The sequence below is a fragment of the Acinonyx jubatus genome, chromosome A1 (assembly GCF_027475565.1).
Source record: "Acinonyx jubatus isolate Ajub_Pintada_27869175 chromosome A1, VMU_Ajub_asm_v1.0, whole genome shotgun sequence".
Classification (NCBI taxonomy): domain Eukaryota; kingdom Metazoa; phylum Chordata; class Mammalia; order Carnivora; family Felidae; genus Acinonyx; species Acinonyx jubatus.
The window spans coordinates 134029449-134042493 of record NC_069380.1 but is presented as its reverse complement, the minus strand read 5'-3'; the positions used below and the strand labels follow the sequence as shown (position 1 = coordinate 134042493).

General features: G+C 39.6%; 1 long non-coding RNA gene across 2 annotated transcripts in view; it reads left to right on the top strand.

Annotated features, from left to right (window-relative positions):
• LOC113594125 (uncharacterized) overlaps window positions 1-13045 on the top strand; it is a 498940-nt gene that overhangs the window by 33638 nt on the left and 452257 nt on the right. For both annotated transcript variants that reach the window (XR_003414417.2, XR_008299031.1), the window contains one exon: window positions 2830-2950. This is a non-coding gene — a long non-coding RNA (uncharacterized LOC113594125). The remainder of the gene's footprint in view (window positions 1-2829; window positions 2951-13045) is intronic.

Genomic DNA, 13045 nt, shown 5'->3' with positions numbered 1-13045 from the left:
CACCCAAGCACCCCTAATGTTTATTTGTTTTTGAGAAATACAGAGAGAAAGAGAGAGAGAGAGAGAGAACAAGCAGGAGAGGGGCAGAGAGAAAGGGAGACATGGAATCTGAAGCAGCATCCAGGCTCTGAGTTGTCAGCACAGAGCCCAATGTGGGGCTCAAACCCACGAACTGCGAGATCATGACCTGAACCAAAGTCAGATACTTAACTGACTGAGCCACCCAGGTGCCCCTTCGTTCGTTCCTTCCTTCCTTCCTTCCTTCCTTCTTCTTCTTCTTCTTCTTTTAAAAATTTATTTATTTATTTTGACAGAGAGAAAGCATGATTTGGAAAGGGTCTGAGAGAGAGGTGAGAGAGAAAGAATCCCAAGCAGACTCAGTGCAGAGCCCCATGTGGGGCTTGAACTCATGAGCTGTGACATCATGACCTGAGGCAAAGCCGGACGCTCAACAGACTGAGTCACCCAGGTGCCTCAAGACTTCCTATTTTTCAGATACCCTTTTGTACTATCGGAATTTCTGTTCTGTGCGTTAACTATATTTCAAAAAGATAAGAGAAAAAAGAAACTGTATGAAAAATTTTTTTTAATGTTTATTTCTTTCTGAGACAGAGAGAGACAGAGCATGAGTGCAGAGCAGAATCAGAAGCAGGCTCCAGGCTCTGACCTGTCAGCACAGAGCCCAACTCGGGGCTCGAACTCACAGACCATGAGATCATGACCTGAGCCTAAGTCGGTCGCTCAACCGACCGAGCCACCCAGGCGCCCCAGAAACTGTCTTTTTAAATTTTTTTTTCAACATTTATTTATTTTTGGGACAGAGAGAGACAGAGCATGAACGGGGAAGGGGCAGAGAGAGAGGGAGACACAGAATCGGAAACAGGCTCCAGGCTCCGAGCCATCAGCCCAGAGCCCGACGCGGGGCTCGAACTCACGGACCGCGAGATCGTGACCTGGCTGAAGTCGGACGCTTAACCGACTGCGCCACCCAGGCGCCCCCAGAAACTGTATTTTTAAATGTTATTTACTTCTCCAAAGAGCCAGGGAGGAAAGAAAGAGGAAGAGCAGTTTTGGGGGGGAAAGAATCCCTCAAATGAACCTGATATTTCCTGGGTTTTCTTTTCACTCTCATTTCCTGGTTTGCCTTTTCTGTTCTCAACCGCCTCTCTGATTGCTTGCTTTCCTTTTCAAAAACTCCTTTCTGTTTCTCTAATGCTTGTATTCAAATTTGAAGCTGTTTTTGCACACTTGGATAGAACTCTGCATAATTAACTTTTACTAATTTTTGCTCAACTCCTAATCAAATGATAACTAAAGTGTAATGTCATTTCTTAGCATATATACCTATACCTGCCAAATAGACTACTTTAGTCTGCATGATTTTTATGGGTCAAAAGCATGCCTTTAGATGGAGAAAATATGTCTGTGATGAGGATAAATTTTGGGGGTTGTTTCATACTCAAGGTTGAGGTTTTTAATCAGAATACATTTGAGGACATTAGATGTCTCCTTTATTCACAATATGCTTCCAAAGAGTCAAGATTTACTAAATTCTACCTCTCAGGATTTTAAAGTGAATGTGCACTCTCTACCACTTTTGTTGCCAAGGGAGCTCGCATCTGCCCCGGAAAACCTTCCCGTGGAGCGATGTCAGCAGAGATAAATGAATGAGAGTACATGCAGTTCTGTAATAATAGTGCAATTTGGCTAAAGGGTGACATCATCTTTTCACTGTTGTATCTGCCATTCTAAGTAGCAGTGAGTCCAGCTGAGCTAGAGAATGAATTACAGGGAGAGTGCACTGGCAAGGTGGGATTAAACATAAAAAATGGAATGGAAAGTTAAATTTAAAAAGAAGGTAGCTTTGCGTATATCCAGTCCACAATATATTTTTTCTTATGTATGGTTTTGATTTAATCACCACATCATAATTTGTCATCATTTTGGATTATGTGGAAAGATGCAAAGCCTCTTTCCTAATGGCTGTTTTGCTATATATACACATGGGTCCCACCAGAGTATAAATAGGGACGTTGGAATTGATTTTAGTCTTTAAAGGGCACATTTAAATGCTGGCAGATAAAATGCCTTTATCAGTTCAATTCACTCACTGTGATTCCACATGCCTCACTGGTAACACTTGAGGGAGGGTTTGCTGGGTTTTATTTGGATGCCGAGAGAAGAATATCACCATCGTTCATGCTGATGAACCCTGGACACGGTTTGTTTCTGGGGAGGAGCAGTATGTGACTCTGCATTTGTTCTTTGAGGGCTGGATCAGTATTAACTCATTGCTTTTTTTTTTTTTTTAAGTAACAGCTTTATTGAGATAGAATTCACATACCAAAATACTGCTTTTGTTTGCTGATTTTTTATATTCCTGTCCTCTGATGTTCACAGGCATCAGATAAATTTCTGCAAAGGCACTGATAGTAGTTTTGAGGAATAAATATTGCAGATGGGTCAAATCAAAGAATCAAATTTCAAAGGTGGTTTAAGGAATCATGAAAAGGAGGGAAGAGCAGAAATGAAGGAAAGAGAATTCTAGAAGTAAAATGAGCAGTTGATTATTGAAAAGAAAATCTGCCGTTTGAATAAGGACCAAAGAGCTTTCATTATTGGCTCCCCACTTGGCTGTGTCTTTTTTTGAGCAGCAGGTCCCACGATCAAGAAACCAGAAGGAAAGTGGACTTTAATTAGTAGTGATGACAATGTTCCAAACATCAACAGTGAATCTCCTAGGCAATTTCATTTCCAAAGCATGTTCGCATGTATCACAGGTAAATTTTTTTTCATGAACACCATTTTAACATAGGATTTTATTTGCAGAAGCTATTTTTGTGACCTAAAGAAAAAATGGCTCACTGAAACAGAACTTTGCTGATCTGGTTTCAGAGAATTCTACGAGATGAAACATCCCATGGAACTGAACACAGAACGGGCATATCTGGTAATGAAAATGTTCTTTTGGTCCAGCATTATGTTTTATGCTTTAAAAGTGTTAGTATGCAAGGAACAGGGAGGAACAGGACAAGAGGAAGTAGGAAAATACTTTATATTTGAATATGCTTTATATTTTCCAAAATACTCAGACCCACCAAAGCCTGGTAGCAAGTATTATCCTCATTTTACAGATGATAAACATGCTTCTAAGAAATATGTATTATGAGTGATAGAAAATCCATCTCAAACTGACCTAAGCAATAAAAGATATGTCTTTCTGTGTGTGTGTGTGTGTGTGTGTGTATGTGTGTGTGTATGTGTGTGTGTGTGTGTTTTGGCTCAGAGAGTTGAAAAGTCCAGAGCAGGAACTAGCTTTCAGTGTGCCATGAAAGAGGTGTTCAGTTGATACCATCAGGGTCCAATTTCTCTAGACAACTTCCAGTTCTGTTTTCCTAATATTCAGTTTTCTTCTAAGACAGGCTTCTTTCCTCCTGAGGAGGCAAGATGGTTGTTAATAGCTCTAAAAAAAAAAAGTACCTCTTTCTCATAGTCCCAACAAAAGTCTAGTGATTGTGCCTCATTGCCTGTGATTAGGTCACATGTTCATCCCTGAATTTATCACTGTGGCCAGAAGGATGCAGTCCTCTGATTAGCTAGGCCAGAGACAGTAACTCCTGGACCAAATATATGTAAAAGGGTCAGCATGGCTTTCCATAGGAGAAGGAAGGCATTCCCCACAGTTTTAATGAGGTATAATTGATAGCTAACATTGTGTAAGTTAAAATTACCTAATTTTATATCTCCAGTGTAGGCTGATTAAATGTTCCCCTGATACTGACATGATATATTTTCTTTTTTTTTTGCAACTGGATTATAAACTTTTTGAGAGTAAGGGTTATATTTTGATAGTTTTTATGTCTTTACGCACAGTGTTTAGCATGCTTATTTGCCTTTAATCAAAATTCAGGAGATACTTGATTGAGTTATTGAGTTTTCCTGGTGAGATTATTAAATTAACTTGTAAAGTGTTATGGGAGCAGCTGGATACTGATTCCTTATTTATTGTGGTGAAAGAGGGGAGGGGAGGGTGGAGCATCCATTTTTATAAAGCTTTCCGGGTGATTCTCTCCCGAGAATTTAAAACTTTCCCTTAAGATTTCAGCATATGAATATCAGAGAGTAGGCTGACCGATGTAAAACTCTTCATTGTATCACAAACAGCCAAGGAAGTGATGTTGAAGTCAAGGCCCATTAGAAATCTCTTGGAAGCGAAGACATACAACTATAAAAACTCAAAAAGTACAAAATCAACACGAATTAAAATGGAAGAGAAAGACTTTGTTTAACTTGTTCTGTTTCAGTAGCCTATTGCTACATAGCGGATTGCTCCAAAAAGGGAGTGGCTTAAAACAACAATCTATTATTTCTCATTATATGAGTTGTCTGGGCTAAGCTGGCTGGTTTCTCAGCAACATATGGATGTAACTGCAGTCACTCATGGCGCTACATTCAGCTGAGAGCTTGGCTGGGGCCTGAACACCCGAGAAGGCCTCTTACTGTCAAAAGTTTCTCTCCTTGGGATGTCTCATCATCCGGTAGACCAGCCCTCAATTCTTTGTAGTAGGATGGTTGACTTCCAAGAGGAAGCAGAAGCTGCCACTTCTCTCAACTGGGCTCAGAAGTGACAGGACATCACTGCCGCTACATCTATTGGACAAGACAAGTGACAGGGCTGGTCCAGATTCTAGAGTAAAGGAAGGAAAGTAGACTCCACTTCTCAATGTTAGGAGTGTGCAGAAAGAGGGGAGGAATTGTTGGTGGCCACATTTGGGTATTTTTTGCCATACTTACATCTGGCACATATAGTAAGAAGTGGCTATGCCTTTGGGCCATCTAAACTCAAGCCTAAAAACAATTACAGGATCCATGAAATGGAATACTATTTAGCTATAAAGAGGTATGAAATACAGAACCATTCTACAACATGGATGTACTGAGAAACATCATGCTGAATGAAAGAAGCGAGACACAAAAGACTATGTATTGTACGATTTCATTTGCATGAAATGTCCAGAAAAGGCAACTTGAAGGAAACAAAAAGTAGATTCGTAGGTTGCTGGAGGTAGGAATGGGGATTAATTGTAAATGGGCATGAGAAATCTTACCGAGGTGATCAAAATGCTCTAAAGCTAGAGTATGGTTATGGTTACACAATTCAGTGAATTTACTAAAAATCATTGAATTGTACACGCAGGAGGAGTGAATCTCATGGTGTATAAGTGATATTTTGATGAAATTGTTAAGAAAATACAGCATGGTGGCCGTTAATTCAAGAGACATGTTCCTGGAGGGCTTTGCATAATTAAAATCTTTGTAAGCGAAGGCTAATTTTCCCACAGGAATAAGTATAGAGCGGAGGGGATGCACTCTCAAAGTGTAAAACCCTACACCTGTTTTGGCCTCTTTTTGCTTGAAGTGCTTTTGTTTTCTTAGCCTTACATCTCTCACATAATACACTTTCCTAATTTAACAATAGGGTATTTTGAGGTTGGTATCTGGACTTCTGTAGCTTTTTGAACTGGACTAACTTCCAGTCCAAAGAGACTGATTTTCTAGTGAGTTTTTCAGTCATTGGGCCATCACTTAAGTAAACACTTGCATGACACTGTTAAAGACTATTCAAAAGATTTTAATCCCTTTTTAAAAATTTTTAAATTTTTACATTTATTTATTTTTGAGAGACAGAGAGAGACAGAGCTCAAGTGGGGGAGGAGAAGAGAGAGAGGGAGACACAGAATCTGAAGCAGGCTCCAGGCTCTCAGATGTCAGCACAGAGCTCAATGTAGGGCTCGAACCCACGAACCATGAGATCATGACCTGAGCTGAAGTCGGATGCCCAACCAACTGAGCCACCAGGCATCCCTTTAATTCTTTTTCTAAAAGTTTATTTTTGAGAGAGAGAGAGAGAGAGAGAGAGAGAGAGAGAGAGAGAGAGAGAGAATGCATGACTGGGGGAGGAGTGGAGAGAGATGGGGACACAGGATCTGAAGTGGGCTCTGCACTGACAGCCTGATGTGGGGCTCGAACTCATGAACTGAACCATGGGATGCATAGCTCACTGAGCAACCCAAGTGCTCCAAAAGATTTTAATTGTTAGCAACTGTCAAACTTAAAATGAGAGCACAGGGGCGCCTGGGTGGCTCAATCAGTTAAACTTCCGACTCTTGACTTCAGCTCAGGTCATGATCTCCTAGTTCATGGGGTCAAGCCCTGAATAGGGCTCTGCACTGACAGTGCAGAGCCTGCTTGGGATTCTCTCTCTCTCCCTCTCTCTCTGCCTCTCTCCTGGTTGTGCTCTCTCTCAAAATAAATAAACTTAAAAAAAATAAAGTGAGAGCATATTAGCTATTCAAACCATTGGTCAAGTTTGGATGTCCATATGTAATAGTTTCTGCTGATCAAGGATTACAGGTATTTCTTTTTTAATTTTTTTTTCTGTGAAGATTTATTTACTTATTTATTTATTTAACATCCAAGTTAGTTAGCATATAGTGCAGCAATGATTTCAGGAGGAGATTCCTTAATGCTCTTTACCCATTTAGACCATCCCCCCTCCCACAACCCCTCCAGCAACCCTCTTTTTGTTCTCTATATTTAAGAGTCTCTTATGTTTTGTCCCCCTCCCTGTTTTTATGTTATTTTTGCTTCCCTTCCCTAATCTGTTTTGTATCTTAAAGTCCTCATAAGAGTGAAGTAATGTGATATTTATTTTTCTCTGACTAATTTCGCTTTGCATAATACCCTCTAGTTCCATCCACATAGTTGCAAATGGCAAGGTTTCATTCTTTTTTGATTGCCAAGCAATACTCCATTGTATATATATATATATATATATATATATATATATATATATATATACACCACATCTTTTTTATCCATTCATCTGTTGATAAACATTTGGGCTCTTTCCATACTTTGGCTATTGTTGATAGTGTTGCTATAAACTTTGGGGTGCATGTGCCCCTTTGAAACAGCATACCTGTATCCCCTGGGTAATACCTAGTAGTGCAATTGCTGGGTTTTAGGGCATTTCTATTTTTAATTTTTTGAGGAACCTCCCTACTGTTTTCCAGAGTGGCTGCACCAGTTTGCATTCCTACCAGCAGTGCAAAAAGAGACCGTCCTTCTCTGCATACTCTCCAACATCTGTTGTTGCCTGAGTTGTTAATGTTAGTCATTCTGACAGGTGTGAGGTGATATCTCATTGTGGTTTGATCTGTATTTCCCTGATGATGAGTGATGTTGAGCATCTTTTCATGTGTCAGTTCGCCATCTGGATGTCTTCTTTGAAGAAGTGCCTGTTCATGTCTTTTTGCCCATTTCTTCATTGGATTATTTGTTTTTTTGGGCGTGGATTTTGATAGGTTCTTTATAGATTTTGGATACTAACCCTTTATCTGATATGTCATTTGGAAATATCTTCTCCCATTCTGTTGGTTGTCTTTTAGTTTTGCTATAAGATTGTTTCCTTCACTGTGCAGAAGCTTTTTATTTTGATGAGGTCCCAATAGTTCATTTTTGCTTTTGTTTCCTTTGCCTCCAGAGACATATTGAGTAAAAAGTTGCTGTGGCCAAGCTCAAAGAGGTTTTTGCCTGCTTTCTCCTCGAGGATTTTGATGGCTTCCTGTCTTCCGTTTAGGTCTTTCATCCATTTTGAGTTTATTTTTGTGTATGGTGTGAGAAAGTGGTCCAGGTTCATTTTTCTGCCTGTCGCTGTCCAGTTTTCCCAGCACCATTTGCTGAAGAGACTGTCTTTATTCCATTGGATATTCTTTCCTGGTTTGTCAAAGATTAGTTTGCCATACGTTTGTGGGTCCATTTCTGGGTTCTCTATTCTGTTCCATTGATCTGAGTGTCTGTTTTTGTGCCATGCAGGTATTTCTGTTAACCAGTTAAAGGGACACCTTCCTATGGCATTAACCAACACATAGTTTGCAAGTCAGTCAGCCTGCCCTTCTTGAAATTTTGCAAGCTTTGACAAAGTTTATATTTAAGGAGATTTCATATTGTTTAAAATTTTGCTCACAAAGTGAGATCTTATTATTATTTGTATATTACACTATTTGAAATAATTCAAATTCACATGAGATGCAAATACATTATATTATAGAGTTGGTGATGGTGAGAACTTACCAGCCTGGCTTTCCCCTCCCTACCTTGTTATTGCAATGGAAAAACCTCAACATTCAGCATGTGCATTCCAAATGGCTCCTGAGCCCTTAGTATTTGCTTCTATTCAATTTGTAAGGGGTTTGTGTTCCATGAATTTGCATTAAGTTTCAGGTTAGATTCAATAATCCTAAATACCAAATGAAATTCTGTCTGATCCATTCAGCCTCTGAATCTTGTCGGAAACTCCAAAATTGGCTTGGGTTTTCTTCAAGGATTTATGAATCTGGGCTGAATTTGAGGTTCATAAAAGGATTCTGTCAGAGTTGCTTCAGTCTGGAATTTCAAAAGAAGTGTTTTGCACATTTCTTTCAGTATGCATCAAACAAGTTGTCAATGTCTGCTGGATTTATGTCCCACTCTTCCTAAATAGACTACCCATTTGGGGATTTCATTTCTTCATCAATGTTATGGGTTGAATTGTGTCACATTTACCTGTTGAAGTCCTGACCTCCAGGACCTCAGAATGTGACCTTATTTGGAGATAGGGTTTCATAGAGGTAATCAAGTTAAAATGAGTTCTTTAGGGTGGGTATTAATCCAATATGGCTGGCGTCCTCATGAAAAGGGGGAATTTGGATACAGAGACAGGCACATAGGGAGAGCAGATGTGAATATTAAGGCAGAGATCAGGTTGATGTGCCTATAAGCCAAGGAACACCAAACATTGCCTGCAGACTACCAGAAGCCAGCGGAGAGGACTGGAACAGATTCTTCTTCACAGTAGGTGGAAGGAACCAACCCTGCTGATGATAAACTTCTGTTGTTTCAGTCACTCCGTATACAGTACTCGGTTATAACAGCCCTAGCAAATGAATAGAATTGGTAAAATAAGAAGATAGACAAACGGCATTTGTTTTGGACTTTGACCAAATCCCTTCAGAGCATTATGTCAGTTGATTTTCAGTTGAAAATTCAAAAAGGTAGGCATCCGATTCATTATATGCACAAGGAAATGAAGGCTGAGTGGCTTGGCCAAGATCACACAGCTCATTTCCTTAGCTAACACTGGGACAGAGATGTCTTCATTCCTAGTTCAGTCCTCCAGTGCTTGTTAGTGGCAGGGTTTGGGAATTAAAGGCAGGATTAATGGAGATGATCTTCATCTACAATATTAGGAGTGAATGAGATAATTCAAAGAGCTAATGTTTGTTATTCTCTATGTGTCAGGCACTATTTAAGGCTTCCCCTAATTAACTCAACTCATTTACTTCTCATAACAACTCTATGAAATAAGTGTTATTATTACTCCCATTTCTTAGGAAAGAAAAGTGAGACACGGAGAGATTGTGTAATGAAGGAAATGTTTCCAGTCATGTGAAAGAGTTCCTAGGAGGGGAGTGGAAATTTGCCCCATTTCTTTCTCTGATGATTTTAGTTTAATATATTTTTATCTATATATCATATATCAAGCATATATCAAGTCATATATCCACATCATGTATCAATTGTGAAAAAAAAGAGACTTTACCAAATATCAGGTTGATTATTTTAATTTTTCCAGAGTTCCCTTCTAGACTTTTTTCCATTTGCATAAGGAATCTTTATATAGGGTAATCATAACATGTATAAAAATTGGTATTCTGCTTTCTTTCCGTTTAATATCATACTGGAAGCCTTTTCCTATTTTAATGCAGTATGTATCTGCTGTGATCATTTTAATGAATATTTCAGAAATTCCCTGTTAAGCTAAAGAGGTTCTTCTTTTTTGGAAGAACGAAAGAATAACATGATTAAGTTAAGGAAAAGGTCAACACACAATTTGAACAGGTTACCTACAATTTTACGTTTCTGTGCTTTGGTGCTTGATTAATTGCAAAAACCAATGATGTTTGTTAAAAGCTGTTCCAGTGGCTATTGCTGCTTAATTTATTATCCCAAACTTGCTATAAAACAGAAGCCATTTTATTACATTCATGGGTATTGTGGGTCCAGAATTGAGAAAGAATATAATCAGCACAATGGACACAGCTTATTCTGCTCCATGATGTCTGGGGCTTTAGCTGGAAACATTTGGAGAATAGGGGTCAACTTGATGATGGTCTGAAATCATCCAAAGGCTTTTTCACTCTTGTGTCTACAGGTTGATGTTCACTGTTGGCTGAGATCTTGTCTGGAGACTCGGCTGGAACATCTCGAGCTGTCTTCTTTGTACTTGGACTTTCCCATGGTGTGGTAGCTGGGTTCCAAAAGCAAGCATTTCAACAGAACCAGGCAGAAGCTGTGAACTTCCTGTGAACTAGTTTTGGAAGTACATAGTGTCACTTCCACCGTTAGTCATAAACCCTCCCACATTCAAGAAGGGAACCTAGATTTCCGTATCTTTTTAAAAAAGATTTTATTTTTAAGTGATCTTTCCACCCAACGTGGGGCTGGAACTCACAATCCTGAGATCAAGAGTCACATGCTCCTCCAATTGAGCCAGCCAGGCACACCTAGATTTCCATATCTTTTTTTTTAAAAAAAATTTTTTTTTTCAACGTTTATTTATTTTTGGGACAGAGAGAGACAGCATGAATGGGGGAGGGGCAGAGAGAGAGGGAGACACAGAATCGGAAACAGGCTCCAGGCTCTGAGCCATCAGCCCAGAGCCTGACGCGGGGCTCGAACCCACGGACCGCGAGATCGTGACCTGGCTGAAGTCGGACGCTTAACCGACTGCGCCACCCAGGCGCCCCTAGATTTCCATATCTTGATGTGAGGAGAGTTAACATCACATCGAGGGCGTGTAGGATGTGAGTTATTGTTGTGGCTAGTTTTGAAAAATGAGACCTGCAACAAGGTCCATGAAGTAAAACTATTTATTTGTGATGTGTGTTTGCTTTTATAGCTCTTGTGAATAAATACACTTATTTATTGTGAATAAATACACCTCTCTTTTCTCTAACCTAGATTGAAAAAGTGTGACTTACTTGGTATATTTTACCCCTAATGAATAGCTGCTGAAAAAATGAACTAATCCTGGTTTCACCACCAAGTTTGTGACCTTGGACATGGGACCTCTCTCTCTCTTTCTCTTTTTTTAAATTCCAGTATACTTAACATACAGGGTTGCATTAGTTTCAGATGTACAGTATAGTGATTCAACAATTCTGTACATTACTCAGTGCTCACCAAGTTAAGTCTACACTTAATTGCCTTCACCTATTTCACTCATCCCCCAGCCACCTCCCCTCTGACAAGTGACCTCTCTTGACTTCAGTTTCCTTATCTGTTATAACTGAACATATTTCATTGGGCAGTTGTAAAGGTTAAGTACATTAATGCCAGTAAAGCATAATTAGTGTGATACCTGGTTTATAGTGAGTGTTCCATAAACAAACAATAACTGTTACCGTTGTCATCATTGTGGACAAGGTATGGGTGGCTTATGTAATTTTTTTCTGCAGCACATACAAGAGGTGTTCTGACCTAGGGCTTTGATTAAAAAAAAATCTTGATATCACACTGTTCTAAAATTTCAAACAACCTTAAAGGAAGATGTGGGATAATAAAAATCTGATTTAAAAAGGTAGTAGAACGAATTTAACTGGAACTTGAAGAATAGTGTGTTGAATTGGTGGCCTGAGGTTCTCGGAAAAACCCAAATAGAAAGAAGTCCAGGAAATTTTCAGTTGAGGAAATGGGGCCTTTGAAGAGTTTATTTTATTTTATTTTATTTTATTATTATTATTTTTTTGAAGAGTTGATTTGATATTGAAAATCCCCAGTGGTATCACCTGGGACCCGCATTTCTGTTCCTCTACCTCCCACCTCTTGGAGATTCAAGTCACCTTGGCTCAGGCCCATCCAGCAACTTTCCTGTAACTCTCTGGGTCCTTGTTGTTATAAGGCTGGGCTCCCCAGTCTTCACTCATTGTCTTAACAGGGCCATCTGTATTTTACCTTCTACATTCTCTTGGAGACAAACATTGCCTTTTCCAGCTTTTACAAGAAATTAAGTCCCATAGATGACATTTATCATGATTTTTATAGGTCTATTAAAGACTGAGGCTGTGGGGGGATATTTTCACATTGTAGAGCATTTAAAAGCCTGGTCTGTCTTGCCCCCACCTCACCCCTCATTGTTTGCCTCTTGTAAGTGTGAACTCCAGATATCAGACCCTCCCAGACTTGATTTGTCCCCTAGGAGGCATAGTCCACTTGACCAGCTAGAGACAATAAGTAATGGGAAAAAATTCAAACCAAGAGAGCATTGGAGAGAATCAAAACAACATCTTCACATACATGAAGTTTAATGCTGTTTTTAACCATGCTTTATACATACACATCATCTCATTTCATCCTGCGACCAGGACTATGAAATGAATACTATTATTATACCCCCCCCCCCCATTTTACAGATGAAGGGGCTGAGGCACAAAGAAGTAAAGTAGACAAAGTTACCTGAAGCCATGATGTTTAACTGCAGAACCTTCACCTTTCACTATTACTCTGTTCTCTGTTATTGTTTACTCTGTATAATCTTTCCTCCTACTGGGCTAAGAATTTTTCAGACGTGAAAAATTTTTTAATGTTTACTTATTTATTTATTTTTGATAAATATTTATTTATTTTTCAGGGAGAGAGAGGGAGAGAGAGAGCGCAGGGAAGGGGCAGAGAGAGAGGATCCCAAGCAGGTTCCAAGTTGTCAGCGCAGACAGCGGGGCTCGAACTCACAAACCGGGAGATCATGACTTAAGCCAAAGTCAGTTGTTCACCTGACTGAGCCACCCAGGCACCCCTAATGTTTATTTATTTTTGAGAAAGAGTGTGAGTGGGGGAGGGGCAGAGAGAGAGGGGAACAGAGGATTCGAAGTCAGCTCCGTGCTAACAGTAGTCAGCCCACTCTGGGGCTCCTACTCATGAACTCACAAACAACAAGATCATGACC